Raw genomic sequence first — 13,838 nt, 5'->3', positions numbered from 1 at the left:
TTCTGCTCCATTTGATTCGGTCAAAGGATGGGGGGGGGGGGGGGGAATACTTTTGTGGCTGTTGGCTGTTCGCATGAAAAAAGCAGAATGGGTATTTTTCCAGCCCAGTTTTTTCAATGTTATTTATTTTTTACATCACATCACATCTGTTTATGTTTTGCCCATTTTCCAATATCGCTAGCAAACAACGTGAGAAACCCAGCGATGTGCACAGAATGTGAGGGGGGGGGGAGTTGTTTGGCAAACGATAGGTTAAACAAATAGACCCGAGCATAAACAGGTTCATTACACCTTTGAGAAAGGAGACAGAGCGAAATACGAAACAGAAATACAAACCGAGCGAAGCGAACGTAAGAATCAAAGGTTAGGCATGTAATACATATGGCCTCGTTATCGAAAACATTGCCCATAACAGTGCTTCAGCATACAGCATTTCGACCAGCTGCTGTGCACGATATTTTCAAATTTAATAACGTTCTGCATGAATTCGATACCCATTAAGGAAGGTTCGTATGTTCCAATTTTGCAAAACCGAGTCGGCTCTGTTAACCCATTAAGCATTTCTGACAGAAGCGGCTGTTGTAACGATCGAATAAAACAATGATCGAGCTTCTTCTTGCCGGCAGGCCAGACACCAAAAACGAACTTCTCAAAACGGCAAACAACTCATCTTCATTACCGGCGTGCGGTTGCGGTCATTCGCACTACAACGCACCGTCATGGCGTAAAACTATCTTCAAATGAAACCGAACGCCACTCGCAAGGTATACACAACATTGTTTTCGACAGTGCGCTCAGTCATTGTGGGTGGTGGTGAAATGGTTTCTGCTCCTGCTCCGCGTCTACCGTCTCTAGAGGCACTTTGTAATATATGTCTGATTTTCAACGGCTGCAGCTGTGTGTCCCGATGATGGATCGACAAACCGTACATCATCACGGCCCATCTCGCGCGCACAAGGGGCATCCACTTTGGCGCTGTGCCAGTGTAAAGCAGCGGCAAACTGTTTGAAAAGCAGCATTTTATACCGACGTGGAAACATTCGTTAATGCACGGTGTCATTCGGTGAAACAATATAATACTGACCGAAATTGTGCTGAATTCGCACTGAGGCGCCACAACTACGCACTAATCGAGTTTTGCCATGCAGGATTGCATAATTTCAGGCGAATGTTTACCTTAATGCTCCATTTCACAAAGACAAACTTTTCAACTCGCTTGTTTTGCTCGCCCGACAGACCTGTCACATCAGTGTCGTAATGAGCAATAATTCTTCAAAATCTCACCCTATCCGGGTAAAAACTTTCAAGATCGGGCGGCGCGCGAGAGAGAAAGAGACAGAGAAAGATACTTAAGCTCACTCACCGTCATGCCATTTTAACATGGATGTGGCTTCGCCGTAAAGCAAAACATCTTCAAAACAACCACTTCAAACGAACAGTACAGAACATAAACATTTACACTTGGGTTTGCTCGCCGGCAAAGACGTTCTTGTGGAGAGGGCGTTTGTGGTTGCATCTTGCATCGGGTAGGTATGGTTGGTGGTTTAAAGGAGCGCACAATAAACCAAAAACTCCGACGAGTAATCTTCACAGCCCCAAGAGACAAGAGCAATATTTTCAAACTCCATTTCTCCCCCAGCTGACGTTCGCCGTTAACTCGCGTTCATGTCATCATCCCTTGCGAGGAAGAAAGGGTAGTAGTTAAGGCACGAGCGGCAATAACGAAATGATCATTTCATGACAAACATTGCACTAACGGAACTTTTTTACAACCCTCCCTCGAAGTATAGGGGACGGAGAGTATAATTACACCATAATTTGCCCGGGAAAAACAAGTGCGGGAAAATTCACTGCTCTCAGCATAATTTCCCTGAAAGGATGGAGAGCAAGAAAACCAACCCGAGCAGCCCAATACAGTTTTCGGCCAACCGACTAACAGCGCCTAATTAGAAGGACGAAAAAAAAAGAGGTAAACTTGGTGCCCAAAGTCCGGACGGACGAACGAACGGACGGACGGGTGGTGTGCAAATAGGCCCACACAAAATGATCTCCACCGATGTCGGGTGTTGGCACACCAGGACCGGCAAACTCATAGAAACCGGTACCAAGTTCATTTTCATTTCCTTTCAGTGGCGCGTTGTTACGTTTACATGTTTTCCTTCCGCAGGGCACAAACAGGGGTGGAGAGAGACAGAGAGATAGCTGCTCCAGTGTAACAGTTATTCCGTTGCCGGCGTGTAAGCGAAATATCGGACGAGCCCGTACTCTAACGGTGACATGGCGCTCTCTAGTTACACAGGTGCAAAGCAACTACCTGCCAGTTATAGCGTGTGCGGTGCAACTACTAGACGCCATTTAAAATTAATTATCTGCCATAGCTCAACCGTTTGCTGGTAGTGCCGGGTTAGAGCACATCGATAGCAAGCGCTCAAGGTTTAGATACTGGCTGTGGTAGAAGAGAGAAGAAAAAACACGCCATGTCCCACACTCTCGGTGCTCGCTATAAACACTAACACGCGCCCAGAAACTGCTCCAGGCGGGACACCTTATTTACGGGTCGTTTGTGCCGTGATGATGGACTCGGCTCGGCAAAACAAAAAAGGATATTCGGTGCACGGGGGCAGTACACACAGATGGCGCAGGCAGTGATGATGATGTGGGTATCTAGGTTCGAGCACACATTTCCTTTCACCACGGTATGCGAGAGTGAATGTGTGTTTGTGTCTCCTAAATAGGTGCTCACACGCCGTGTCAGACAACTCCGGGAACAACTTTATTTAACACGGTTCCTCCCTAGAACGCACACGTTTCTGTAGATCCCGCAGGATGCGAGGGAAGCATCTATCTCGGTGCTACAGCAGCAAACTTCTTCATAGTCTCAGTGACCAGCTAGACCAGCGCTGCCGACAGGTGGAAGTTAATTTCACTGGTTACAAAAGTTCCTACTTCGCACCTTCCATTTGACGGCGTTGGGCCCTGTTGCTTCGGACCGGGTTTTGTAGGCTAGGACGAGGGAGATACGAAAGATATTCGGTGCAGTTTGACACGATGTCATCAACATGTGCTATAATCGACAGCAGAGCTTATCGATTTTTGTACCTCACTATGGCATGCAAAACTTTTCCCTTCGGTCAGCATTGTGGATGTTTGACATTGAGATAGGATTACCCTAATTATGAGATGTAAGATATGAGATAGTAGCTACAGCTAGGCTTAGTTTTGCGGCATGGGAAAGAGTGGAATGGTACCAGTACATAACAATATTAATTTCATAAATTGCTACATAATATGCCACAAATTTGATACATATATTAACTCCCAACAACTGTAAAGGACAACAAAAGCGGGCATTAGTCAAGCCCAGGGCGGAAAAACATAGCAGAAAAAGAAAGTTAAAAATTCTACGTTCCAACTCTAACCTCTTTGAGGCAAGCTCCACTTTTTTCCTCTTCAGCGTCAACGCAAGCGGGCACAAACAAAAAAGGTCGTTTTTAACCCATCCACATTGGGTTTTAATCCCCCCGAGTTGTGGATGGTAATTGAATCAAAACCGTTTCATACCACAAATCCTGCCAGAGCGACCAAAGGATCCATCTAGCGCTCGCAAAAACCCGCGCATGGGGGTAACGACCTACAAAACCCACCACCGAAAAGCCCCAAAATCTTCTTTGTTTCGGGCTGACACGGCCACTATTCAAAGGATTTGCTATTCTAAAATAAACGCCCACCGTTCAAGTGATGCTGCTCGTGCACTTCAACCCGTTCAACACCCATTTGACGGGACGCATTCCACAGAGTTCTAGAGCATTAAATTCCAGAGTTCTAGAGCTTGGTTTGCTATTATCAAACAATTCTAGGCAACACACACTCACACACGTATCCCAACAGACGTATCACATGACGTCAAGCTTCGGCAGCACATTGAACTGTTTCGAAAGATCTAAAACCAAACCCAGCAGCCAAAGCTCCTAAAAATATGCAGAAATGTTTCCAAACACTTTGCCCTTCAAACGACACTGGGGTTCATCATTTCAGACACGGTAGTCGAGGGCGGAAGGTTTTCCCCGTTTTTTGACAAGTTGCTGCGTTGCTCATTATCATGGGATTTTTGGGTGTGAGATGTGTCTATTTGCAACCAAGCTTTAGGAACTTTTCGAACCTAGCAACACAAAGGGTAAGCAACAACCAAAATAAATATAAAAAACCGTTACAACGAATACACATTATTCGCGTACTTTTTTAGAGTTTGGCAAAATAGAAAAAAACGTTGTAATGTTTACGCGCGTTCGGGCTAAAGGACGTTGGACAATGGCTCGCGGGCAAACACACGCGCCGCCCTGTCGTTCGTGTGGTAAAAAAGTGAGAAAAAGTTGTTAATTACATAACAACAACAATAAAAGTAAGCAAGTCAAAAGCGTTCTGCCCACGAACACACGCAGCAGCAGCAGCAGCAATAGTCAGCAGTGGCGGCAGCAACACATTACGGTTACGGTGTTATCGGAAAACGAGGAAGGAACCGAGCCTGAGGGGAAAAGTTGCTACTTTTTTTACTTTCCCAGGCGAAAAAACAATACAAATTATACTAATGAGATTTTTTGTTATTCGTTCGAGTTACTTGTGCTAGAATGTGCTAGAAGTGTTGGTACTTGTAATGTTTGGGTTAAAGAAATTTTATACGCGCTGGTAAATAACGGACCAAATTATGCTGGTGACGAAGTACCCACAGGCTTGTGGTATCATTCGTGAAGTGTTTTATTACAGTAAACAGAAACTAATATCTCTGAGCAGCATCATCATGCATGTTTTGGGGACATAAACGGGAAGAAACCCCTTTAAAATGTAAATACAAGTTCAATTTACCGATTTGTTGTGTTTTGTCGAGTGAGATAGGAAACTGGTTGCTTCAAGAAACGCCTTCAAGTACGCCACACCAAGAGATACGGGCCAACACCAGCTCTGCTCTACTACTAGCGTGGAAAAGTATCCCACAGCACAGTCACCACTTTACTACCACCACAAGAAGAGGCTTCAATTATGCTACACTTTATCACTTGTAACAGTACGCTGTAATTAGAATAAATTGTGTAAGACACTCTTCAATTCCTTGCTGCAATGTTTCCCTCGACAAGGGTGCTGAATTTCGAGTCACATCGATTACGGGTCCACTTTATCACACTGTCCTGTTTCGATCGATTAGTTTCTTTTAGAAATATAATCGTTCCCATTTTGTTTGTTTGTATCTTGAAAGAAGTTGTTTTTTTTTGCACACCTTGCTCTTTTCATCCAGTCACCGCACATTGTTTATTAAATCACACGTAGAATTTCTTTTCTTCCAGCAAACGGTTTTATGACCAAACAAAACAAAGGAGAAGAACACTCACACACTCACACACACACACCCAAGTATAAAAGCTCCGGAAATGGAATAGAAATAATTTTCAAAGTGAAATGAAACGAAACAAAGGGAGAAAAATGTGCTGCAGTTTGGCAAATTGTTTCGACTGCTTGCTGGTTCCATTTGCTCCCTTCCCTCCCTATTCCTCCTTTCATGTCTACTCATATCGGGATCATGTCCACCACGTGGCGAACGAGTAATGTGTTCTATTGGATGGGTTAAACGAACAGGAGAGGGAAAGAAAAACCTTTTCCAACCGAACAACGCGCGCCGCCGATATGGCGACGAAAATAGATTAAAACTCTATACGCTTTTCGTGTCAGCTTTTCTTTCTTTCCTGCCTGCCTGCCAGCCAGTCAACCCCGCTTTCTCTGACGGTCGCAACCTGCCGGATAGTTCCATTTTTTTCCGGCGAGGATTAGGGTGAGAACATGCCTTATCGAATGCCTCCGCAACATGAACCCCGTGAACTTTGGCTGGACTCTTGGCAAAGTCCGACCGATCGTGACCTCAGCGACAGTAGAGCTCTCGGGCGACTTTCCTGCCAAAACACAGAGACCGAGCCGGGCACACGTTCGTGGGAATGGTTGTTGGTTGGGCATTCAGCAGTGTCGTCGCACTTGAATTTACCGCCACAGTGTGTTCGGATTGAGTGCGGCGAGCAGCATACAACACAAGCGAGAACAAAATATTTATCTGCAGAGCGATATAGAACACAAACACACACACAAAACACACCGCGGAGAGCAATTCTGCAACAAGATTCTTTCGAAACGTCTTCCTTTATCCCTTCGGTTCGGTGGCATCTCGAGTAATGCTTCGCACGCCAAACGAACAGCATCACTGCAGAGGACACAATCACACAACAAACCGGGCGATATGTTTGGCTTTTCCCCCGTGCTGTCATATTCTAGCTACAGTCAACCAGCACCAGCAGCAGCAGCAACGACAAAAAAGCTCAGATTAAGGGAAGAACGTCGGTTGAAAGGGATAGGACAAATTGAATTTCGGAAGACGCAGCAGATAACGATTGTCGATTAAGAAGGCTACTCTAAGGCTGTGCCTGCTGAACTATCCATAGTCCTGTGCGCGTTGGCCACATCACATCTCCACAACACAGCATTAGCACGATTATTTCGAGCTTCTTGGGTAGACAGAAAGAGAAAGAGAGAGAGACAGTTGGCAAAGGGCAGAAAAGAAAAGAAACCACCCAACAATGTGCCCAGTTTCCGTCGCGATAAGAACGAATCCTTTCACTGACATTTACCGGAGTGGGGGGGGGGTCCTATTTTCGGCTGAGAAACGTTCCAAACGTGCCGTTTTGTTGCGAAAAACTAGCATAAAGGATTGCTTTGACGTTTGCCGCCAAATGGTTTGGCATCATTCGAACGATTTGCTCGACTTGCCTGCCTGCCATGTGCCTTTAAACACACACACTGTAATGGACGACAATATTCCGGTGAAAGGATTTGGACCTTTGCGAAGTACACAATAGAGCCCAAATGGAGGGAATTAAAAATACCTACACACTTTTCAAATGCCACGTACGGTCTCTCTGTCTTCTCAACTACACATATATACTTGTGTGGTCCCAAAAACAAGGTTGGTGAAAAATGGATAGCGCGCAAAGCTTGAAGTCGCCCCCAATAGGTCGGCATTCTAGACGATGAATCACAGGACGCACACCTCTCTGCCCTCTTCATTCATGTGCACTGGAACATACCTGGAACATATTATGCAACCTCTTTACAGCATTCTCCGCTCCTTTATTGCTACCGACCCGCCCGAAGGAATTCTCCGACATGGAAGAATGTGAAAGCGTAGAATGAAAAGAACCAGCCATCAAACTACGTTACCAAAGGAGACCGCCACTGTGAATCGTGGTACGTGGTCCCAGTGCCCGGACGGCCTACTAGGGTCCTCCGTGCAATAAATCGTCACACCACGTCGTCGTCGTCGTCGTCGGTGGCGTGGTTGAGTTGTTTCTCGGTGACTTTCGAGACTCTCAGATAAACATACTACATCTCCCCGCCCTTTGCCACTAAGGCAAAACCACCATTAGCAGTGGGCACACAATGTGCTGTGCCCTCCTCCTCCTTGCCAAAGTGCTCCGGTCGGTTGACTTCGAGCCGTTTCTTGTGTGTATGCAAATAATGGACGTAACACTTCACCCCCATCCACGTGGCAACACGTCTGTCTTTCTCAGGATGCACACGCCGTGATGGACCAGCAGCAGACGACGAGGACGACACAGAGACACACGACCGGGCCCGGTCTTTCATCATCATTCTTCGACGACGACACCTTTGGCGCTCGGGCACGTGCGAATAGTGGCGCCATCTTGTCCCCCCCACACACACACTCCCCGGGACACCCAAAAAGGGAATAAAAATCGTCCCATCGGTACGGAACCGAGCGCAACTGGCACGGGGCTCGGACAGCAAACGACAGCAGCAGTGTATGAACACCTGCAGCACCTGCGGTGGTAGTAGGCTGGTATCTTGCTTGTCCCCGTTCGCTTGGCCTTTACCACTAAAGAATGCTGACAAAGCATTAATGCAAATTTCTGATCGTACTTTCCTTTCTGGAGCTCTCTCTTGGGCGGCGGATCGACCTTCGTTCTAACAAAATCCTGGAAAGTGCCTCTACCGCTATTGTGTGCTGCACAAATGGAATGCTTTTCATCCGTTACGGGATTTAATTTCTTCAGCCCCGTCCGTTGTGCAGACCACACGCGATCCGGTATCGGAACAGCCGCAGCGAGATATCCACCAGGGGCACCACCACCAACTCGAAATCGGAATAATGTGTACTGCTTCGAGACATTTGTCACGGCCATTCGAATACGAATACACCCCCCCCTCCCCCGATAGTGGCATCGATTCCCGATGGTCGTTTTTACACCCACCCATCCACCCATCCGCTCTTTTGTCACGTCCGTATTTGTATTCACAAGTCGGGTGAAAAACACCTGCAAAATATCGATCAGATTTCCCGCAACGATGATGTGTTGAATTTTTGATTCGTTTCTTGGCAACATCCGGTGTCAAACGGTGCCGCAGGTTTACTTGCATCGATTTGGGGGAGGAAGAGAGAGAGAGAGAGAGAGAGAGATAGAGCGCGCAATAGCTGCTGAATATATGCACGAGAAACAAATAAAATAAGAAGCAACAAAAATCACTCCATTCTCTCTTGTGAGTTTCCAACGCCAACCGACAGTGTCGCTTGTGTTGCTGAAGGCGTTATTTATGGGCCTGGAGAGATTGTGGAAGACGCGAACGTGATATGATCGAAAGTAGATTTGGTGTGCGCTCTTTTGCTGCCTCTTTGCACAAAAAGTTTCTACACGGGGGAGCTTGGAATATGATACATAAACAAATATTTCACAAAGCTTTTCGCGTACAGTTTGCAGCATAAATCTTCATTCCACACAGAATGCTGTCGTTTAACTTAAAAGCAATACTTTATTATTCTTCGTGTTTTGGTATCCTTCTGCCGATCAAAACTGTTTGCAATAAAATTTTGCTTTATTGACAAGCACACACACAAATTTGAGCGTAGCACGCTTCGTATCTCAAACATTTCGTAAGGTCACGCGGCAATGACTTTATGCGCGCTCGTTGGCATAACTAGTCAAACTGGCACAACAACCAGACTTACTATGCGAAGGTAAAGCAAAGAAATAAAAAAACCGTTTAAGTAAAAGTCATGCCCGAAGACCTGGTGAAGGTACACACACCGGGCCGGCGTGCAATAGCGCGACAAAGTTAAACAGTCAAGGACGAACGCGGGGCTTTCTGCAGACAGCCAGCGGGTGTCCAAAAGTCAACTTTCAACTGGGTAACATTGAACGCAGCAAGTTCAATACTGCTGGAATGGGGTGAGGGGTATCCCTACCGGTAACGTATAACAACTACTCGAACCGGCTATTATCGTCGATCGAAACGAAAAAAAAAACGAAACACTCCGACGAGATTAAGAACTTGCAATTGATTGCAACCTCCCCCACACTAGAGCGCACTTTGAGCTAATCTGGCAAGGTTTCCTGAGCTGATAGTTGTTGACTTATCGCTGCACAGGCAATTCGAAATCGTTTGACCCCGGTTGATCCGCTTCTGGTGTATAAAAGCTTTGTCAGCCTTGATGATATACAGTTAGTACATCCAATTTATCCCGTAAAAGTTGAGATTGTCTTCATCACGAAACTTCAATATACAGTGCTATCAATACTCCCTGGCTGGCTATCAAAAGGCTGCAAAGGTGGAATAGACCCAAAAATAGTGCTACCTTCGCAAACCTTCACTACGAACGGGAGCTGGAAGACGTAATACGATACGATCAGCCTGCCTCAATACTCCACCGGGACATCGAACAAAGACTCCATCTCGGCTACATAACCAGGAGTTTTTGTGGCTTTGTGGTACGATTCCCGACGATCTTCCCAACGTGCCGTACGCTCTTCTTGATTGGTGGACACACAATAACAAAAAAATACCTCGGAGTATCTTCCATCGTACCCGGTAAGGATCGAAGCACCTGACTTCATCAAGAAATTTGGACGTCAAAGAAAGAACCTGCCATACGGTTGAAGAAATCGATGGCAAACACATGACGACCACACACAGCCGTTCACTAATCACGAACGACAAAAAAGGATAGTATTACCCAACTCTTTCATTCTCTCTTTCTTCCCCTCTCTCTCTCTCTGTACGTTCAATACATATCTTGCCCTTGTATCGCCGTACTGTTAAGCTTTCGTAGCGTTATTTATTCACACGCCAAATACCCAACCGCTGTAAAAAGAGCGACTACGAAACGGCACGGGAGCAACAAGCGGCGCGGCAGGGAGGAAAGCAGAGTGGTTAAAAAAATCAATTTCAATAACTAGATCTACTCAGCCCAGCGAAGAGTGGTAGTATCTGCAGTGAACACCGGAGCAAAAACGACAGCAATGGGGTGGCGCACGTTCCAAAGAATGGACTAGTACCGCACACAAATGCACACCAGACGGCGAACGGCGACGACAACGAGACGTCGAAACCAGAGGTCGCCTTTCATTTTTAATAGCAAGTATCTGCATAAACGTTCCCCACGCCGTATCCTCTCTTCCTCCCTGTTTTGGTGAATGAGTTCCGCGCTCACGGGCACAGCGTGCACGAATGTCCAACCAACGGTCACAGTAAAACGTACGTGAGGGCGTTGTAGAAATACGGTCCTCTCTCGGACCTTTCGGTACCACACCCCCACCAGCAGCAGCAGTCTGTCACCGGTGCAATGATTTTGCAAATGAAACAGGCAGCTGGATTGCATCTCCGGTGCAGCATGTTGGACCAGTTGGACAGAGTTGTCTAAGCTGCTAACAGTCGAACAGTAAAACGTTTGAAGACCTACCAATGATTTGAGGGGCTCAACAGCAACAACATAAAAAAAAACTCTTACAGTCACCCATATACAGACCATGAAGTGAATGGTCGTAGGTCCACGGTGAACATGGACAGATGGGCCAAGGAAGGCGATACACACTATCCAACATCCCGAGTGTAGAAAACATAAAAGTCAAAGAGAAAATATGCTTTTCATTTCGACTGATAGTCATCACCGGAGGAACCGGTTGGTCCTCCTCCTCCCTTGGTAGCGTACATTTCGTGCCCGAGTACGAGAAGCGGTGGCATAAATCCTTCCGAGCTATCTATTCTCGTCCGGGCAAAAAGCGCTTTTTATCAGCGCTACCAAAGCTGATGGTTTGACCAGGTGCACAGGTCCACAGGTACACACTACGGCGCTGGACACTCGGACCATCGATGTACTTTGGTCGGATTTTTACCGACACAGGATTTCCGACACAGCGATGGCTTCAATTATACTGGCTGTAAAAAAAGAGGCACAAGAAGGGCCCGAAAGGATTATTTCCACTGGTCAACCATTTGATTCCAACAATTCGACGTAAGCTTTTCCGCCGGGTTTCAAAGATAACTGGCAAACTGAGGGGCAAACCCACCAACGCCAGACGACGAACTTCCGCGTAGTGCGAACACATCTGTTTGATTAGAAGCGATATGAGTGAAGGATTTTCGGATCGACCCCCCTGTTAGACACTCGGATCGGATACGCCATAATTTAATAGCACCTGCCAGCCCAAGCACCACCCCATTTGATCTAGATTGGCTGCCGATGAAGAAGAACGCGCCAGCTATTCGGTGAGGTGTGGTGAAGGTAATAACAAAAAAACGCAAAGAATGCACTTCATTCCTATGCGAGCACTAATGTCGGCACACACATCGCATTACGGCAAGTGCAGCCCACGTGCGTTTGCAAACACGATAGTGCGGGCCCGGCGCACCGATAGACAATAGCGCGCCGCGGTAAGTGAGGTTAATTGAGGTTACTTTTCTCAGCCACCCTTTCGCACCGGTCGCTCGCGTACGATACACTAGCTTCCGACCACTAGGCACCACTATCGCGGGTTAATTTACCGCCGCGCGTCAGCAGGGTAGAGGGCAAAAAATTGGTTTAACGACGCGTAACGAAGAGAATAGATAGTGCTAATATGCTTTTCAGCTGGTTTTTGTTCTACTGTTAGATACTGGTGCAGCAAAAATGTGTTAAATGTTCCAATAGCACACGGGCGCGCGCGCGCGTCAAACCATAAATAGCGCCTCATAAAGTGGTACAATTTGTTTTCCGCAAAATGCCCCCCACGCAACAAGCGAAAGCTTCTCATTAGTAGTAACAACAACCAAACCAAACACACTCACAGAGGCTCCAACTAGTTGAAATTTTGCACATCCTAATAGTAATTCTTTTAACCGCACGAGATTAATTCCAATCAGGTGAGGACGACGACGACGACAACTCCACTAACGAACGTCACGTAGTGTGTACTGTCGGGGCATATGTGTGCGAACGGGCGGCACTTCAATTATTCATGGTGCACCTTCGCGCTCCAGTGATACACAAGGCGGTGGTAGTCCCCCGAGTCGGTCTTCCAGTTGCTCCAAACGGAACTCTCTACCAACGAATTTCTCCTACCCCCTGCTACTACTACGTCAGGTTGACTGGTGTCAGTAATGTACGCGCTATTTTTAGTTCACCCTTTCCTGCAAACAAGTATGTAAATTGGGCGCACTGGAAGGGTACACTGTTGCGGCTCTCCGCTCGATTCGATTTGTAATCACATACCGCCGCACACACACACATACATACCGCAGTAGGGAGTTTAACGTGGGCCGGAAGGGGGGTGTGTATGCCAACCACCAACCAACCACCTCTCGATTGAACGACCCCCACCGGCAGCGAGCTGGCACACATGCGGCGACGAACGTCCATCCAGGAGATCATCCAAGAAGGCGAGAACGGATGTGAAACATGCCGCCGGTTTGTCCATCTGGCGGAAGGTGTGGCTACGTGTGTGGGATTCATTGCCCACCAACATCAAAGGGGAGTTGGGGGTGCGATGGATTATGTCCAACAGTTCATCCATGTTTCCGATGTGCGTGGGACGACGAAGCAATTGTGAGCATATGAGCTATGGACATAACATATAGCACGTGCTTTTTTTGCATTTCAAGTATCCCGAGTTGACCGAGCAGAAGGAGACATTCAGAAGTTTTGTGAGGTTCAACATGTGTATGGGAGGCTTTAACGATCGGATTGCGTCACGCTTCAAGGTTACCAACACGTCGGGCCACTATTAAATAATACAGTGCACTATCATGGCGTGCTGCGGCCGTTAGAGCGAGTTTCAATCGTAATGCGATCGTTTGATAATGGCTAGTATGCAACACGAACCAAACCAGCCGGCCCAATAGCCACTACTATCTCCCGCGTAACCTGTTCGCGCATCAAAATTGCACACAATTACAGTTTACACAAAAGATGTAATCACGGTGCACGATTGGTCCCGGCTCAAAATCCCACTGCGGGATTCATTCACGCCTCCCAATGCACACCAGCGTCGTGTGACCTTTCGCGGTTGGACATCATCCCTCACCGATGCCTCAACACATTCCTGGACCAAATACGTCAAATCGATTGTAGCGAATGTGACACATCGCTATTAGTACCAATTGATCGATCAGTTCAGCAACTTGCCGCGCTTATAAGCCGCTCACAGCCAACGATGATGATTCAGTGCGTGCACCACAACAAAACAGCCCAAATTATGGCAATAAAGTGTGAACCAAACTGCTATCATCGCACACGAAATTCGATTGATAGCTTCACCCTATCACACACACGTAACAAACCCAATCACTCTTCTGCACACCTTTTGGAGCTGCAAAGATGAAACGCTTCCCGCCACTCCAGTGGCAACCCGATCAAAGGCCACGTTCCGGAGGGAACTGTAGTTTGCTAATTAACTTTTGCTGTGTGTTTCTGAGTAGGGTACCCGGCTCGGACGCCTGTTGATTCGCCGTCTCCCGTTAAATCCTGTTGAATAGTG

General features: G+C 46.9%; 2 protein-coding genes across 17 annotated transcripts in view; both read right to left on the bottom strand.

Moving 5' to 3' along the window:
- The window catches only part of LOC120950818 (neurocalcin homolog), a 110,350-nt gene that overhangs the window by 60,998 nt on the left and 35,514 nt on the right, over positions 1-13,838 (bottom strand). The gene's annotated exons all lie outside the window — the stretch shown is intronic.
- Positions 1-13,838, bottom strand: part of LOC120950817 (neuronal calcium sensor 2) — an 85,537-nt gene that overhangs the window by 45,854 nt on the left and 25,845 nt on the right. For 7 of the 10 annotated variants that reach the window (XM_040369154.2, XM_040369151.2, XM_040369150.2 and 4 more), the window contains exon 2: positions 4,861-5,064. The exons of the other annotated variants lie outside the window; for them this stretch is intronic. The gene's annotated coding sequence lies outside the window, so the exon portion shown is untranslated. The remainder of the gene's footprint in view (positions 1-4,860; positions 5,065-13,838) is intronic. 10 annotated transcript variants of the gene reach the window in all.

Source organism: Anopheles coluzzii, chromosome 2 (assembly GCF_943734685.1).
Source record: "Anopheles coluzzii chromosome 2, AcolN3, whole genome shotgun sequence".
NCBI classification, from domain to species: domain Eukaryota; kingdom Metazoa; phylum Arthropoda; class Insecta; order Diptera; family Culicidae; genus Anopheles; species Anopheles coluzzii.
Note: the sequence above shows the minus strand (reverse complement) of the source record. Positions and strands in the feature narration are given on the sequence as shown.